Source organism: Trachypithecus francoisi, unplaced genomic scaffold (genome assembly GCF_009764315.1).
Source record: "Trachypithecus francoisi isolate TF-2019V2 unplaced genomic scaffold, Tfra_2.0 Lachesis_group0, whole genome shotgun sequence".
NCBI classification, from domain to species: Eukaryota; Metazoa; Chordata; class Mammalia; order Primates; family Cercopithecidae; genus Trachypithecus; species Trachypithecus francoisi.
The window spans coordinates 147,665,438-147,683,571 of NW_022681453.1; the positions used below are offsets into that span (position 1 = coordinate 147,665,438).

General features: G+C 37.2%; 1 protein-coding gene across 5 annotated transcripts in view; it reads left to right on the forward strand.

Annotated features, from left to right (window-relative positions):
* The first annotated feature begins 1,434 nt into the window (after positions 1-1,434).
* The window catches only part of PLSCR4 (phospholipid scramblase 4), a 56,443-nt gene continuing 39,743 nt past the window's right edge, over positions 1,435-18,134 (forward strand). Inside the window, exons 1-3 of one of the 5 annotated variants that reach the window (XM_033212392.1) lie at positions 1,471-1,653; positions 15,224-15,341; positions 17,714-17,875. The gene's annotated coding sequence lies outside the window, so the exon portion shown is untranslated. Of the gene's footprint in view, positions 1,654-15,223; positions 15,342-17,713; positions 17,876-18,134 lie in introns of all 5 variants that reach the window. The other 4 variants (XM_033212395.1, XM_033212393.1, XM_033212391.1 and 1 more) reach the window with 4 other exon arrangements.

An 18,134-nucleotide genomic window follows, 5' to 3' on the forward strand; every position in this document is an offset into this window, starting at 1 on the left:
GATTACTTCTTCTTCCCCTCGAAAGTTGTGATTTGGGGTGTATGACATACTTGATTTTATTTTATTTTATTTTATTTTTTTGAGACGGAGTCTCGCTCTGCCGCCCAGGCTGGAGTGCTGTGGCCGGATCTCAGCTCACTGCAAGCTCCGCCTCCCGGGTTCACGCCATTCTCCTGCCTCAGCCTCCCGAGTAGCTGGGACTACAGGCGCCCACCACCTCGCCCGGCTAATTTTTTTGTATTTTTTAGTAGAGACGGGGTTTCACCGTGTTAGCCAGGATGGTCTCGATCTCCTGACCTCGTGATCCGCCCGTCTCGGCCTCCCAAAGTGCTGGGATTACAGGCTTGAGCCACCGCGCCCGGCCTGATTTTATTTTAATGCCTCAAAACAAAATGTTTCACAAGACATGTTTTGCTCTTGAAATTTTTGGCATCTTTCATGTGGCCACTATGGATGTTTACATTCGTAAGCTCAATTACTTGGCCTCTTTCATAAATTTAAAACGAAGGTAACACATGCTGTTATAATTTAGTTTCACCACCAGTTTCTTTGTTTTATGCTTTCAATAAAATACTATGTCTGCATTTGAGAAATGTTCTGTGCAATTATTCCTGAGAAGAACAGTATGAATTTTTAAATCTATTCTCACAGGAATAGTAACAAATAACACACATATAAAGGAAAATGGAAAATGCTAGAACTCCACTCCCACATCCCTTCCCCTATCCAACCCTCTCCCACAATGGGGTTCTGCCAAGTACTCCTCAGAGCTTAATCAACTTCTGTCCAGTTCTGATTCTTTATAAGGTCGGACGACCTTCAGGTTCTCCCACTTCCCGTCAATGTATTGTGCTTCTCTCCAAGCACCACCACAGAACTGAATCCCATTGGTTTGAAAGAAGTATTTGTGCCTAATAGTAATAAACAAATGACATTTTTTCTCCCAGTGTCAGAAAACATGGGCATCCTGCTCCCTTTCCCCTTTCTTGGCGTCTCTCCCACCTTCCCTCCAAGATCAAATTGGCCTCTCCCAATTCTGTGGAAAAGAAAACAGAATCCCTGGGCCCCATGCCCAAGTGTTTCCAGCCAGCACGGCATTGCCAAGGCTAAATCACCAAGCCGAGGACTTGGGGATGGGCGCAAATGCAAATCAAAAAGGCTCTTGAGAAAGAGGGGTTTCTTCATTTTCTTTCTAGGCGCAGTAATCTATGAACAAAGCTCCTTTTCCCAGGCCCTGCAACCTGCCCCTCTGATAGCAAGTGACCGTGGGCTGGCTTTTATTTTTTCTTTCACCTATTAGAGTAGTGACAACTTGTTTTCTTCATTTCTTCCTCCCCCTCGGCTCTTAGGTTTCAGCGGACTTCAGGGTGCCCCACCCCCTCCAGGAAGACGCCCCCGCGGGCTGGCGACTCTCCCAGCGCGGGGCGGGGTCCCAGACGGGGCGGCCGCGCGCGGGGAAGGAGGGTCCAGGGAAGCCGGACCCGCCCCCGGACCCCGCGCCTTGCCCTCCCCTCCGCGCGTTTACTTTGGTTATAACTTGAAAAATCCTCTTCCGTCTCCCTGCCCTGCCTCCTCTTCTTTCCCTTTCCTCTGCCAATACAACTAGACCCCGCGTCTGGCGTCGCCGGTGCCCAGCATTCTGCGGGGCAGGCGGTGAGTGGGGCTGGACAGGCGGGCGCAGAGCAGGACTGGGTGGCGCGGGCGCCCGGGCTGCGGGGCCGAGGTTGTCGTAAGGGGAGGCCCGAGGCCGCGGTGCCTGCGGGCAGGCGCGGGGGTCGCGCGGCGTCCTGCGCTGGCGGTTCCCAGACACTGCGCTCGCGTCGCATCCTCAGGTGGTTGCAGAAGTTTCGTGGTGTCGGGCGTGCGTCTGCGGTGGAGACGCAGCAGGTTTGGGAGCGAGCAGTTTCCTGCCCAGGGATGGGGGTCCTGGCAGCACTTCACGGGGGCGGCCCTTTCGTTTCGGTCTGCGTGACAGATCTCGCTTGATTGGGTTTCTCTTGGGTCTCTAACGGGCGTTTCTACGGCTTGGCGCTCAGGAACTCAGGCCAGGCCACTCGCAGGTAAAAACGCTTTATGGTAACTTCTCTACGTGCTCGGCGAGTGGAGGCGGTGACAGGAGAAAATCCGTCTCTCATATTGTCAATTCGGGCAAACGGGCGATTTGGGGCTGTGGTTGATTTGTTTTTAGAAATAAAACGTTCATATTTAAAGACTTAGAATTTTCTTTTATTTTGTGGCCTTGTTTATCTTCCCTTAGGATCTATAATTTAGTTTTTAATTTTAGATTGCATTTAAAATGGAGCCACCAAAATAAGTACATGAAGATATAGTGCACCAAACTTGATACTACTTAAACGGGAGTAGATTTTCTAATTTAATTGCATTCTCCTGTAATAGTAATACAAGACAACCTCCATCTGTCTATCTGCCCTCATGGTTAGCTGTGAAATACTAGCGGCATTTCCATTAAATGTAAAAAAGACAAGAATGCTAATCATTATACTCTGTGACATGGTTGTGAATTCTGTAGGCGAGTGACAACGGGTAGGGGACGTATAATCAATCACTTTATGCACGATGTGAGTGCATACCTTAATGTCCATAGGAAACACTGAAATTTGATGGGAAGCATAAGTGAATTTATCAAAGTTTCCAACTGCATCATACTTAATTTCTAGAAATCAATTGATGTTTATACATAAACTAGATAATACAGTAAAACAAAGTAAAGTTCAGTTTGGCATGAAATACAAAATTGAGAAATTATTTTTAAGAAGATATAAAAAGGTATGCATGAGGATCCAATAAAGTACATAACATTTTTCTGGGTACAGATATCATTTCTCTAAAACAACGTATAAGTAGAATCCTAACTGAATGTTTTTGTTACTGTTTTTAACTGTACTGTTTAGCTCATGTGAAAGAACATATTAATGTTATGTATATTACAAATAATAATATACAAAATATATAATTATTGTATATATTATATATAATTTTAACATTTAATATTATACATATTCACATATATATAGTGGGGACTTTTTCATATAATAAAGGGTGTTATAAAACTGTGGTGATTAAAAGTCACTGCAATAGACCTACTACCAGATGTGTAAATGAAACTGAAGAGACATGGAAGAATAAAAGGAAAGCTGGGATTTGATAAGCTTACATTTTAAATCAGTGGGAGGGAAGAAGAAATAAGATTTAATTGAATGTGCTTGGACAAACAGGAATTTATTTGGGAAACCTAATAGTAAAACTGGAACTTTTCCTCACTATTAACAGACAAATGTAGTCTAGATGGCTTACTAGTTTAAATCTAAATATATGCAATCTAAAAAGGAAAAAAGAAAGCCCGAATAGGTATTTGTGCACATTGGATGCGGGAAAAGCATTTCTAAGCATAATACAAAAACCTAGACCCATTTAGGGACATGACTTTTATTAACATCTCCATTCCCCAAAAAAGATACAAACTGGGGACGTTGTTAATAGAAAAAAAAGATAATTTTGCTAATATACCTAGAAAATTTATTAATGACCTTCAAAATCAATGACCCAGTTAAGGATAAAATGAGTCAACTCAAAGCAAAAGAAATAATAAGCAAATAATAAGCAGAGTGAATACTGTTAGCCACACTAATTATCCAAAACATATATAAAGTAAGACATCAATTTTTGCATTAATTTTACAAATTTTGAAAGTCTGATAACTTTAGGTGTTGTTGAAAATGCAATGAGGAAAATATAATTTTACAAAATTTTAGTGGAAATGTGAATTGGTGAAACTGTTTTTGGGATTAAAGCTGTTCAAATTTACAAATGTTCATTTACTTACTGGAATTTTTCCATCAAAACATGCTCCCAGGTGTACAAATAAAAATGTCTGTCAAAGATGTTTAAAGTAGGATTATTTACAATGTAGAAAACATGGATACAACTCTGTAGCCATTTATTGGGAATTGGTTACATAATGTATGGTATCTTCAAAGGTGGAATAATATACAGTTTAAAACATTGTAGCTCTAAATGTTCTAACTTGGAATATGTCCAAAACATAAGTTAAATTTAAAACACAAAATGAAACAAAGAACAAGTTGAAACACTGTGTGTGTGTGTGTGTAGTAAATATTTTTGTAAATAATTTGGAATATAGGCTGAATTATATTATGAGTAGGGATGTTGTATTACACACTTCTATAATGTATGCATGTGTATAAGAAAAAATTGAGGCCGGGCGCGGTGGCTCAAGCCTGTAATCCCAGCACTTTGGGAGGCCGAGACGGGCGGATCACGAGGTCAGGAGATCGAGACCATCCTGGCTAACACTGTGAAACCCCGTCTCTACTAAAAAATACAAAAAACTAGCCGGGCGAGGTGGCGGGCGCCTGTAGTCCCAGCTACTGGGGAGGCTGAGGCAGGAGAATGGCGGGAACCCGGGAGGCGGAGCTTGCAGTGAGCTGAGATCCGGCCACTGCACTCCAGCCTGGGCGGCAGAGCGAGACTCGTCTCAAAAAAAAAAAAAAAAAAAAGAAAAAATTGATAGTGATTGGTAATTTATACAGACTATTGCCTTCTTGAATATATTAATTGTCATTTACTACAGAAGAAATATATTTCACAAAACGTTTCATATTGTCTCATTTTTTTCTTTTATAAGTGTCCTCTTTCAGCTGCTTCCTTTAAAGTCCCCTTCCTTTTTCTCCTTCCCTAATATTGATGTTTATGATGTTTATTGAAGCACAGCAGTGAAGAATTTTGCCTGAGAGATTTCACAACCAGTTAACTTTCATAAACAAAAAAATACAGGAATGTTCATACTCATATGTTCACCAGCATTGTACTAAAATTCATTTTTATAGTGCTCGTCCTTCAGTATGAAAGAAATAGATATGCTAGTCCTTAAGAAGGAAAACATCTAAAATGGACTGCAAAAAAAATTTGTTTTTAATTGCATGATAAGGCTGGGTGGCAGTGGCTCATGCCCATCATCACAGTACTTTGAGAGGCAGGAGTGGGCAGATTGCTTTAGCCCAGGAGTTTGAGAGTAGCCTGGGAAACATGGCGGAACCCCACCTCTAAAAAAATTTAAAAATTAGCCAGGCATGGTGGCACTCACCTGTAGTCCCAGCTGCTCAGGAGGCTGAGGCAGAACAATTGACTGAGCCTGAGAGGTCAAGGCTGCAGTGAGCCATGATCATGCCACTGCACTGCAGCATGGGCAACAGAAAGAGACCTGGTCTCAAAAATAAAACTGCGTGACAAAAATGCAGTGAAGACAAACGGTAAGTTTTCAAAGGATAATTTTAATATAAAATTTTAATACCTTTCATATAAAGAAGACAGAAATAAAAAGCTAACAGAAATGAACAAATGACAAACAGGCAGTTCACAGAAATAGAGTTGCAAATTGCTTTCAAACAAATAATAAAAGTGGCTCAGCCTCCTCATTATAATCTTATAAGATATATGGAAAATAAAACCAATTTTTTATATATATAGCAGATTGACAACTACAAAAATGTTGATAAAATGCTGTGTTAGGAATGTAACTTTGTGTCTGGGGTCTAAATTGATTCAAATTCTTTAGAGTGCAATTGGATAGTATCTTTAAAAATGTACAAAACTTTGATCCATCAATTCTCTTTTCAATAATTTAATGCACAGATACACAGTAAGAAAATATTTTCTTCAGCATTTTTGATAATAGCCTAAATTTGGAAACGATTTAAGTTTTTTGTCATTAAGCAACCAGTTAAATGCATTATGTTGCAGCCATTAAAAAGAATAAGGTTATATGGACTGAAATGTAATTAACATCAAGACATTTTAATAAATGAAAAAGACACAGAAAAGTATATAGATGATTGCCATTTGTATAAAAACTATGTATATTACTTTATATATGCTTAGAAAATCTCTTGGAAGACAAAAAAAATCTAATGTCTGTGGTTGCCTTTTGAAATGGGAAATGGGAATTGGAGTAGGTGGGTTTTTTTTGTATAAATGTATTGTGTAAATTTATGCACTGCTAGCTCCTTGAATTATATTTGTGTTTGTTTGCACGTAACATCTATTTTTTTCAAAGTCTGTTTTCATAAATGTAAAGTTTCTTATCGAAATGACTTAACTGTATGCAACATGACATCTTGTTTTACTACAGTTTTAAATACTAAAAGACTAGCTGTAAAGTGACACAATGAGGCGTTATTGGTAATCATAGTTGGCATGGTAACGTTTTCTTAATGTCTTGTATAAACATCATGAGAATATTGTTCGGATATTTTTGTACTCTAAGTAACAAAAACATTTCCTTCTTGAAAGCTAAAAAGGAGATACCTGATATTCTCTTTAAACAATTTGAACCAAATTAATATGTTTAATAAAGGTTATGTATGGACTGTGGCTATCAATTTGCTTTCATTTAATCTCATCTTTTATTTTATATTAAAGCCAAATAGCTAACCTCCAAGATCCTTCACATTTGCTACAGAGAATGAAATATTCTACCATACATGTTTTCTTTTGAAGGAGTCATGATGTTAATAAAATAATAAATATATTGATGTAGGTTATAAAAACACTATAAAATCTTAGGTTTTGCCCTTTTAATTTGTTGAAAATTAATCACTCCATAAGTTTCTTCTAGAATTGATTTTATGCAAAGATACAATTAAATACATATGTGTTAACATGTAATTATAATGAAGATACTGTGTATTTGTGAGACATTCTTGCTGCAGCATATTTTATCAACATGGACCTAGGTTTATCTTTTGTGCAAGCCTGCAATTAGTTTCTCTAATTCCAGCCCATGTGACAGCAACTTATTAAGTTTACAAGATGTCTACAGAAATGACTGAATCCTTCAGTCATTGGACTTTAATCCACTGATGTTGAGCCCACTGAACTACCCAGTTCCCTGTAGCCAAGAAACCCATAAAAGTAATCAACACAGTCCACCATAGGAGCCAAGAAATTTGGCTTAAAGTCTATAAAGAGGATCGTACTTGGAAAGGTGTGCATAAAATTTTATTTTTGATGAACATGCATGTCTTTTTAGTTACAGATTCACTACAAGAGAGTACATTGTCAGGCTTTTACAATTATTTTAAAAACTCAGTTTATATAATCTATTATACGTTTATTGTAGAAAATTTAAAGAGGAAATGTTTATATCTTAGCATATTTTCTCCAGATTTTCCATACTTTTAAAAACATTGCTATCATTATAATTATCCAGATTATATGTGTAACATTTGAATGTAAATATTTAATGATTTTTACAAAACTATTTGTTACTATATATTTAAAGGAACATGATTTTATCATAATGTTTTACTATAATGTGTTTACTTAACAATTGTGCTTGATATTTATGTAGTTTACAATTACTACTATTTTCATTGTGCATTCCTTCTGTGAAAATGAGAATGCATCACTTAAAAATATTATATGGCATATTTTGAATTTATTTTGAATTTGGTATAGAGGAAATTTACTTGGGTTTACAAATGAGATTTGAGAAAAAAATAGATATGTCTTATGTTGGTAAATTGAACATTTGATTGAATGTATTATGATTCCTACGGCAGATAGGTTTTTATCTGAATGGGGTAAAATTTCATAGATCTATAACTGGAGGTGTGTGTGTTGGGGCCAGGAGGAGAGGGGATATATTAAAATCACCTGAGAAATGGCTTCCATTTTCTTCCTTATCCATAGAAGCAATGATCTTTTAAAGCTTCATCATGAGACTGCAACAATTCAGTAACATCTTCATGCTTCACTTCTAATTCTTAGTTCTCTTGCTATTTCTCTCACATCTGCAGGTACTTCATCCATTGAAGACTTGAATCACGCAAAATCATCCAGGAGGGTTGGAATCAACTTCTTCCAAGCTCCTGTTAATATTTATATTTTGACTTCCTCTCATGAATAACAAAAGTTCTTAATGGTATCTAAAATGGTGAATCTTTCTTAGAAAGTTTTCAATTTACATTGCCTAGATTCATCAGAGGAATCTAGGCCTAGCTTTTGGCCTGTCTTTGCTTTCAACATGCCTTCCTCATGAAGCTTAATCTTTTCCAGCTTTTTGACTTAAAGTGAGAGATGCACGAACCGTCTTTTCACTTGAGTACTTAGAGGCATTTGTAGGCTTATTAACTGGCCTAATTTCAATATTGTTGTGTCTCAGGGAATAGGGAGGTCCTAGTATAGGGAGAGAGATGGGAGAATAGTTGCTCTGTGGAGCAGTCATGACAACATTTATTAAGTTCACCATCTTATATAGGCATGGTTCATGGGGTCCCAAAACAATTACAAGAGTAACATCAAATAACACTGATCATAGATCACCATAACAGATTAATTGTAATGAAAGAGTCTGAAATATTGTGAGAATTACCAAAATGTGACAAAGAGACAAACTGAAAACATGCTGTTCTACAAAATGGTACTGATAGACTCCTCTATACAAGGATGCCAAAAAACCCTCAATTTGTTTACAAAAATGGAATATCTGTGAATCACAGTATAGCAAAGTACAATAAAACAAGGCATGCATGTACATAATGAGCTATCTTGAGGATGGGATCCAAGTAAACATGAAATTTATGTCCCATTATGTTTTAAACACATAGCCTGAAGATAATTTTATACAATATTTTTGATAATGTTGGGTATGAAATGTTTATGTACATTGAACCATTGGAAAGCAAAGGTATCAGTATCTCAATCACCTGTGTGGACAATCTGTGGTTATGTGACATCGCCATCATTCCTGACTCTAAATTCATTATGCTACTGATAAGTAACCATTTTCTTATATTACTCACAAATAAGTGCTTAACAGTAAAAAATAGGATGTATCATTAATACAGTGAAAAGACAATGTTTGGGGTAACTAAGCAGCACAGTAGTATCTCCAGAATGCCTGTATCAGAAAGTCGCCAATAAGCAATGGCAGGCTTTCATTCTTTACCTACAATGCTGTATTTTGATTACAAGGTTATTGTTCACTGTATTTTATTATTTTAAGTGAGAAGAAATATCAGAAGTAGCCAAGTGACCAGCAAGTGTTTTCTCTACAAATGAGAAAGCATTCTGATGGATGGCTTTTCAAAATGTTTCCTCTGGAGTCAGCTGTCTCATTAACAATGGTTTTGTTTTAGAAGTCTCTGTTGATTTTACAGACTGATACAATTTCTTATTCTGCGATGAATGAATGCTCTTCTAGTCCTTCAATAAACCCATCACATATTTTCACCATGTCATCTATAGGCACTTTGCAGTGTTAACAGTGTCCTCAGCATCTTTCACTTGTGACATCATGTTGGTGCTCAAAGTTTTAGATTTTTGAGCATTTCAGATTTTGGACTTTTGGATTAGGGATGCTTAGTCTGTATAGCATTTTATGTGCCAGAATTCTGCATGAATATTTTAATCTTGTCTTATATAAGATAGAGATTGGTTTATCTTTCTGTTCATTTCTTTGTTTTCAAGAATAAATGACAGACATAACAGTTTTTGTTTTGCTTTCTTTTCTTTTTTTTTTTTTTTTTGTTCTTCAACAGTTTTGGAGCATAGTCAGGGTCATGATGACAAGAAAGAGATGTATACAGTTGGCAGAGCATATAGTTAGCAGGAGCTTGAGAAGAGGGGTTTCAGTCAACTGAAAGATTCCCATGGAAGAAGCAGGATGAAATACAAATAACAGAGACAACAAATTCTTACACATTTTTTTGAATTTGAAGAATTCATACAATTTTTTTTTTCAGAAAATGGTCCAAGTGTCAATTAGGAACTTTTCAGGTTTGAAACCCCCATCACAGAATTTGCTTTTCCTTTCTGAGAGACTGATGGGTTATTGTTTTGGGATTAAAGTCTTTGGGAGCTTCCTCTAGTGGAGAAACAATTCAGACAAAAGGGAGTGGATCCATTAGATGGCTGGTATAAAAGTGGACAATGTCTTTTCCAGTTGCATGACTATTTACCATAAAGGCAGACATCTTGAGGCATAGGGTTCTTTATTTTGGGATCCATTGGTTTGGATTTAAAATATGTATGAAAATATGTACTCTTGGGCCCTGTAGCCATTACAACTGTAAAGACATAAACTTGTTTGCCTTTGTAAGGAATTTTCCGACTGTAGCCATTCTAAGTTACTTTTGGTAAGGTTCTCCCCTTCGTCTCGAAAAGCACAGGTTCTGGGTCTCTAGTTTTTATACATGAAGTTGCCTACAATTGCAGGTGGTGAAGTTCTAGCAACCTTTGACCAGATAAACCCATGATTCCATGTCTTTTATTAACCTTTCCTACCTATTGGACTGAGTTTATTTTATGTCTGACCCAGTCAAATACCTGAGGCCTCCCTACTGGGCCCAGTCATGTTTTTGTCATGACTTTGAAACCAGTGTAGATAAAAAATACTCAAACTCAGCTCAAATCAGAAGTTCATGAAGCTCGGATTTAAAAAAATCTCACCCATGACCCCAGTTGCTGAGAAAGAGCAGTGAGCACATTGGGCATGGTGGGTACCTTACCTTGGTCACTCGGTGCTCCTGGGATCACTGGAAGTTTGCTTCAAGATCTGACTTCTCATGTGAAACTCTTAAAAGAAAAACTTTAGACAAATTCAGCAGAGTTTATCTGAGCAAAAAACGATTCATGAATCAGGCAGCACTGATAACCAGAAGAGTTTCAGAGAGCTCCACTCAGCAACATGGGCAGGCAGTATTCATAAACAGAGGAAAGAAGTGACATATATAAATCAGTTGATTGGATCCAGCGTAGTATTTGCTTTATTTGGTCATGGTGTGATGAGGCATTTGCCTTCAACGGACATGGTCTGATCAGTTGACAGCCCGTGACTGGCCGAAGCTCTGCTACCGTCATTGGCTGAGACTCAGCTACTTGTTGCAAGAATACGCCCTCAAATCAGGTTGCAGTCTGCTACTTGCAGAGGCAGCTTTAGGCCCAATTTAATGTATCAGGTTATGATTTAGATTACATAGAAATATGTTGTTTTATTTTTATAAGGTTAGAGAATTTCCTGTTATCTTTCAGTTAGTAATTCCCAGCTCATTACGTTATGGTCAGAGAACAAGCTGTATGATTTTAAATTTTGTAATATTTTAAGATTTGTTTTATGAGCCAGAATGTGGTCTGTCTGGGTGAATGTTCTGTATGTTGAGAAGAATGCTTATTCGAATGCTGTTGGGTGGGGTGTCCTAGAAATGTCAGTGTTGGTTGATGATGCTGCCTAGTTGTACCAGTATCATTGCAAATTTTCCCTCTGCTTGTTCTTATAGATTTCTAAGAATGGAGTGTAAAAGTCCTCAACTATAGCTGTGGATTTGTCTTTATTTGTTTAAATTTTGCCAGTTTTAGCTTCATGTATTTTGAAGCTCCATTGTTAGGATCAGTCACACTTAGGATTGCTGTTTCTTGTTAAGAAATTGTCTCTTACTTTTAAGTGATAGCCCTTCTTATCTCTGGTAATTTTCTTTGCTCTGAAATCTACTTGTGAGATATTAATATAACCACTCCAGCTTTCTTTTTCTCTGTAATGACTTTTTTGAGATATAATTCACATACCATAAAATTCACCCATTCAAAGTATACCGTTCATTCATTTTTAGTGTATTCAGAGTTGTGAAGCTATCACCACAGTCTAATGTTAGAATAGTTTCATAATTCCAAAAAGAAACCCATGCTCAATAGCAGTCATTTCCCATCTTCTTGAAACCACAAATCTACTTTCTACCTTTATGAACTTGCCTATTCTGGATAGTTCACATAAGTAGAATCAGGCACTATATGGTTTTTTTGGTGACTGACTTCTTTCTAATAGTGTCATGTTTTCAAGGTTTATCCAGGATGTAGCATGTATCAATACTAAATTACTTTGTACGGCTGAGCCATATTTCATTGTAGGGATATTTAAAAATTGATCAGTTCACCAGTTGATGGATATTTGTTTCTACTTGTTAGCTATTATGTGTAATGCTGTTATGAACATGTGTTTGTGAAGGCATTTATTTTCATTTCTCTTAGGTATATACCTAGAAATGAAATTACTAGAGGATATGGTTAATTGTATTAACCATAATGAAGCTCCGTGTTTAACCTTTTGAGGAACTTCCAGACTGATTTTCAAAGCAGTTGTAACATTTTGCATTCCTCAGCAACATGTGAAGGTTTCAATATCTACATACATTTCCTAAAACTTGTTGTTACGTTTTTCATTATAGCCATCCTACTAGGTGTGAAAAGTATCTAATTGTAGTTTTGTTGTTATTTTTTAAGAGAGAGGATCTTGATCTGTCACCCAGGCTAGTGTGCAGTGACACAGTCATAGCTCAATGCAGCCTTGAACTCCCGGTCTCAAGAGATCCTCCCACCTCAGCCTCTCCTGTCGTTGGGACTACAGGTGCATGCCACCATGCCCAGCTAATGTTTAATTTTTTGTAGAGACAGGGTCTCATGATGTTACCCAGGGTTTCTAACTCCTTACCTTAAGGAATCCTCCTACCTTTTCCTCCCAAAGTGTTGAGATTACAGGCGTGAGCCATTGTGCCCAGCCTTAATGCCTTAATTAGTTTTGATCCACATTTTTTTTAATGACTAGTGATATTGAGAATATTTTTATGTCCTTATTGGCTTTAATATATCTTCTTTGAAGAGATATGCAAATTCCTTAGCCATTTTTCAATTGATTTGTCTTTATTTTTGAGTTGGAGTATTCTTTATTCTAGACAAAAGTCTCTCAGATAAGTGGTTTGAAAATATTTTATCTCATTCTGTGGGTTGTGTTTTCATTTTCTTGCCGATGTCCTTTGAACTACAAACCTTTTAAATTTTTATGAGTCCAATTTATTTATTTATTTATTTTTGTTGCTTTTACTGTTGGTGTCGTATTAGTGAAACCATTGCCTAACCCAATGTCATGAAGATGTATTCCTGTGTTTTCTTCTAACGTTTATTAGCTTTATCTTTTGCATTTAAGTTTTCTTTTTCCCCTTTTTTTTTTTTGTTTGAGATAGAGTTTCACTCTTGTTGTCCAGGCTGAATCGCAATGGTGCAATCTTGGCTCACAGCAACCTCTGCCTGCTGGGTTCATGCGATTCTCCTGCCTCTGCCTCCCAAGTAGCGGGCATTTCAGGCATGCACCACCACGCCCAGCAATTTTTGTATTTTTAGTAGAAATGGAGTTTCTCCATGTTGGTCAGGCTGGTCTTGAACTCCCAACTTCAGGTGATCTGCCTGCCTTGGCCTCCCAAAGTGCTGGGATTACAGGTGTGATCCACCGCGTCTGGCCTACATTTAAGTTTATAATATACTTTTATTAATTATTTGTATTGGGTATTGTAGGGGTCCAAGTTTGTTTTGTTTTAGTTCTTGGATTGTTTTTGGTTTTTTTTGTATGTGGATGTACAGTTGTTTCAGCACTATTTGTTGAAAAGACTGTTCCTTGCTGTCCTGGTATCCTTGTCAAAAATTAATTACCCATAAATGCAAAGATTTATTTCTGGATTCTCATTTGTGTTCCATTGGCCTGTATGTCTGTTCTTTGGAGCAATACCATACTGTTGTGATTGCTGTAGATTTGTAGTAAGTTTTGAAATCAGGAGGTCTGAATTTTCCATTTTTCTTTTGCTTCCAAGATTGTTTTGGCCTTTATGGGTCCCTTTTTTTCTATAAGAAAACAGGGTCAACATCAGTAATCATCAGATAAATGCAAATCAAAACCACAATGATATACTATCTGATACCAGTCAGAATGGCTATTATTAAAATGTCAGAAAATAATAGATGTTGGTGAAGTTACAGAGAAAAAGGAATGCTTATACACTGCTGGTGGGAATGTCAATTAGTTCATCCACTATGGAAAAATGGAAAGCAGTTTGGAGATTATAATAGAACTGAAAACAGAACTAGCACTTGACCCTGCAGTCCCATTACTGGGTACATACCAAAAGGAATATAAATTGTTCTACCAAAAAGATACATATACTTCTATATTCATTGCAGCACAATGGCAACAACATGAAATCAACTTAGTTGCCCATCAGTGATGTACTGGATAAAGAATATAGGGTACATATACTCCATGGAATACTGTGCAGCCTTAAAAAAGAAGGGAATCATGTCCTGTGTAGCAACATGGATGCAGCTGGAGGCCATCATCCTAAGGGAATTAACACAAGAACAGAAAAGCAAATACTACATCTTCTCAGTTATAGTAGGAGCTAAACATTGAGTACACATGGATACAATGAGGAGGACAATTGACACCAATGCCTTCTTGAGGGCAGAGGGTGGGAGGAGGGTAAGAGTTGAAAAACTACTTGTCAGTTACTGTGCTCATTACGTGGGTGATGAAGTCATTTGTACACCAAATCCCATTGACACGTAATTTAGCCATGTAACAAACCTGCACTCATTCACCCTGAACCTAAAATAAAAGTTAAAAAAGGAAAAATAATAACAAAGGACTACACCATTAAAACATGTTTTAAATTTCTTCCCTTATGGAGCTTATCTTCTAACTGAAGCGTCAATCCAATTTAATTTTCTTTAAGGTTCTTACCTCTTTAAAACTATTTACTCTTTTACCGCTGCGAATTTTCTTCCTCCTGCCCCTCTCCTCCTTTCCCTCTCTCAGTGTCCTTCCTAGGAGGCTCCCTCTCCACTGTCCCACCTCTTCTGCTCCTCCTCACTCTCTCTGTTACACCGTAACACCTCCAAGCAACAAAAAGACAATAGTATTTCCTTTTTGGTCCAGTGACTTTGTTGTACCATAGTAGGATGGCAAAGACCTCAGCACTCCCTTTCTAAATATGATCTCCCCTTGGGCCACTTTCCAGGGAGGAATGTGATCAGTTCACAATATGTTTTTAAGAATTTTTTTTATTATCCCTGCATGCATACACATAGAAACATAAACCTGCACACATGCACACAGGAAATCCACCAAAATTTTAAGAATAGTTATTTTGAGAAAGTTGAATTAAGGGTATAGTCACATTTTTATACTTTTATTTCGTGATTTTCTAAAAATGAAAACATATTACTTTTGTAATCAGAAATATGTATGTATGTGTGTGTACCATTGTAACCATTACACAATTACTATTATTATTATTATTAGCAATCTAAGTATAGTATTGCAATTCATTCTGACTCTAAACACCCAGAGTTTGCAACTCCACAGGCTTGGGGCCTACTTCCTAACAAGACTGCCTTCACTTAAGACAAGTTTGAGGATCTCCGGACCACCCACACTTCTAACCAACTAGCTACAAATTCAGGTGTTCTCATCAACCCCTCAGGTATGATTATTTCCTAGAATGACTCACAGAACTCAAGAAAGTGCTCTACTTATGATTAAAGTTTTATTATAAATGATAAAAATCAGGACCAATCAGTTGAGGAGATCCACGGGGTGAGGCCTAGGAGGGTCATGAACACAAAGCTTTCATGCCTTCTCTCTGTGGGGCTAGGATTCATCACACTCCCAGTACATTGATGTGTTTACCAACCGGGAAGCTAACTAGAGTCAGGTTTTTTATTGGGGTTTCATTACACTGGCATGATTACTTGAATTATTGGCTTCATGGACTGAACGCAGTCTCAAGGCCCCCACCTCCCTGGAGGTCAGGCAAATATGACATTACTCAAAGCTCCAGTTCTCTAATCACATCATGATTCTTTCTGGCATGATCGGCCTCCCTATTACGTTGTCACCTTAGCAAAATCTCAGATATGGTCCAAGGACCCACCAAGAAAAACAGAAACACTGCTATTACTTGCAAATTCTAAGAGTTTAGAAGTTGCTTTCCCAGAACCCAGGGGAAAGACCAGAATAATTCTCTTTTATGCATTATTTTGTTACATGTAACAACTAAAATTGATTAGCTATCACTTTCTATGGAGACAGAAGAAAATAATTAATACATCAGACATTTAGCAACGTCTAGTAGATACTTCTTTTTAAAGCAAGGTGTATACATTTTCTTAGATCTATTAGCACTTATATTCACCCAGCCTAGTTACTTGTGATATATTAGAGGGTTTATAAAATTTAAACATTTAAAGAATATTTATATTTTTATTTAGTTTCATACTTTCTTATAAATAAAATGTTTTATTACTTCTAATTACTTACACATATATTAGCTCCGTTGCATCTTATAATACCATGAAGTACTATACCAGTATAAACAAATATTCAATTTTCAGAGTACATAATTATAAAAAAAACCTTAATATTTATATGTTGATATAATGAACACTATATTATTTTAATTTTTGGAATATGCCATTAACATAATCTTAGTTTTCTGATCTTTTTAAAGTTTACTAAGGGATACATCCATCATCTGCATAATATAAGTAATGTCACTATCCTGAACTGAAAGCAAATTTTGTAGCCACTTAAGGTGTACCCAAACTCATTTCTTTCATTTAGCTGCAAATAGGAAAAGCCCTTTGGCAATGTCTCCGTTTTTTTTTTCTCCCCACTCCTTCCACTTTGAAATTCATTACAAACAGTGCTCATGAAATCCCATTTGCTAGAACATTACTGGATATAGAAGATGGGAATTAGTGGTGTCAGCTCAGAACCCAGAATAGAATCTTACATATGGATGCTCAGTAATATGTGCTGAGTTGCTGACTGGCAGACAGCTTTTTTTTTTTTTTTTTAATACCACTATTAAACACACACATTTATTCTTGGTTTCTTCCTCAGTTAGTATGTCTTACTAGTGAAATCGTAGTAATAATGCAAGTTTATTGAGGATTTTTTTTTATATGGTAGGCACTGTTTTAAGTGCTATACAAATGTAATTGTTTTAGTCTTCACAATATTTCTGTGAGGTTGATCCAGCCATCGTCATCCCCATGGTTAACAGGATAACCTAAGAACAGATCAGTCACTCAAGATTACACAGCGATCAGAAAAAGACCTGAGATTTGAACCCACACTCTGGACCACTGTCCATACTGTGAAGTGTGCTGGAATACACTATTTGTAGTCACACAATCTTCTGCTTTTCTCCGGGTATTCTTAAGGGAAGATTAAGATGGACAAAGAATATAATCTCCTATCATAATAAACACATAATAAACACAAAAGGGATATCATGGTAGCCGGCATAGGACTTTGCAGGAGCGAGATATTTTTCTTGTCCCTGCTAAGAAGCAGAAGGAATTGTTCATTTATCTGCTTTCTTTTCTCCTCGCAGGGTTAAAGGCACTAGAGACAGACAGGACCCAGAGTTTTAGAATGCGTATGCCATTTCCAAGCCTTGTGCCTGGAGATTCTCACTGCCCAGAGCCTCCCTTGTGTAGAGGCCAGGACAGCTTCCAGTAAATACTCTACTGTAAAGATCTAATCCTCTTTTGAGTTTTGTGATTGAATTTTCAAATACCCCTGGTGTGAGTTCTATAACTTGTGGTTTTATTGAGTTCTGAGAGTGTGTCACTGTTTACAATGGTGAAATTGACAAGCGAGCATATAACACAGCTGCGCTTGTTGGGTGCTGCAAGTGATATCCATTTAATAGCATATAAGATACAACACTCTTGCTATAGGATGCAATTTAAGATATCAGGGCTGCCGTGCAAGGCAGCAAACCTCAATCTCACCAACCTTGTCCTGTCTAGCCCATGTCTTCTTTCTCTCTTAATTACATTGCAGGCAGCCCAGATTCCCCTGTATGCATATCATGCCCCTAAAATACCAAGGCCTCTGCAATTAACAGCTCTCCAGACTTTGTAATACTAAACTGTTATGGAGATACAGCTCAGTTTTCCAATCTGGTTTCTGACAGATGTAAAGCCAAAAATCAGTTTTTTCAAGGTAAGGCACTTTTTGTTGTTGCTAAGTGATAGGGAAATCTGAAGCGATTCACTGAATATTAAAGGAGGATTAAGTTAGCATTCATGCTTCTACCAACTGGAAATTACCCTGTCTTGCACAGTATTTTGGCTAAAACTATGTTGTAAAATTTTATAAGAAAGGGAATAGAACATAGAGTGGTGAGAAAAAAATACTGGCAGCTCAGACGAGATGGAAGGTAAGCAGACTTCGAGTATCTGAAGCTTGTGAGGCAATATGT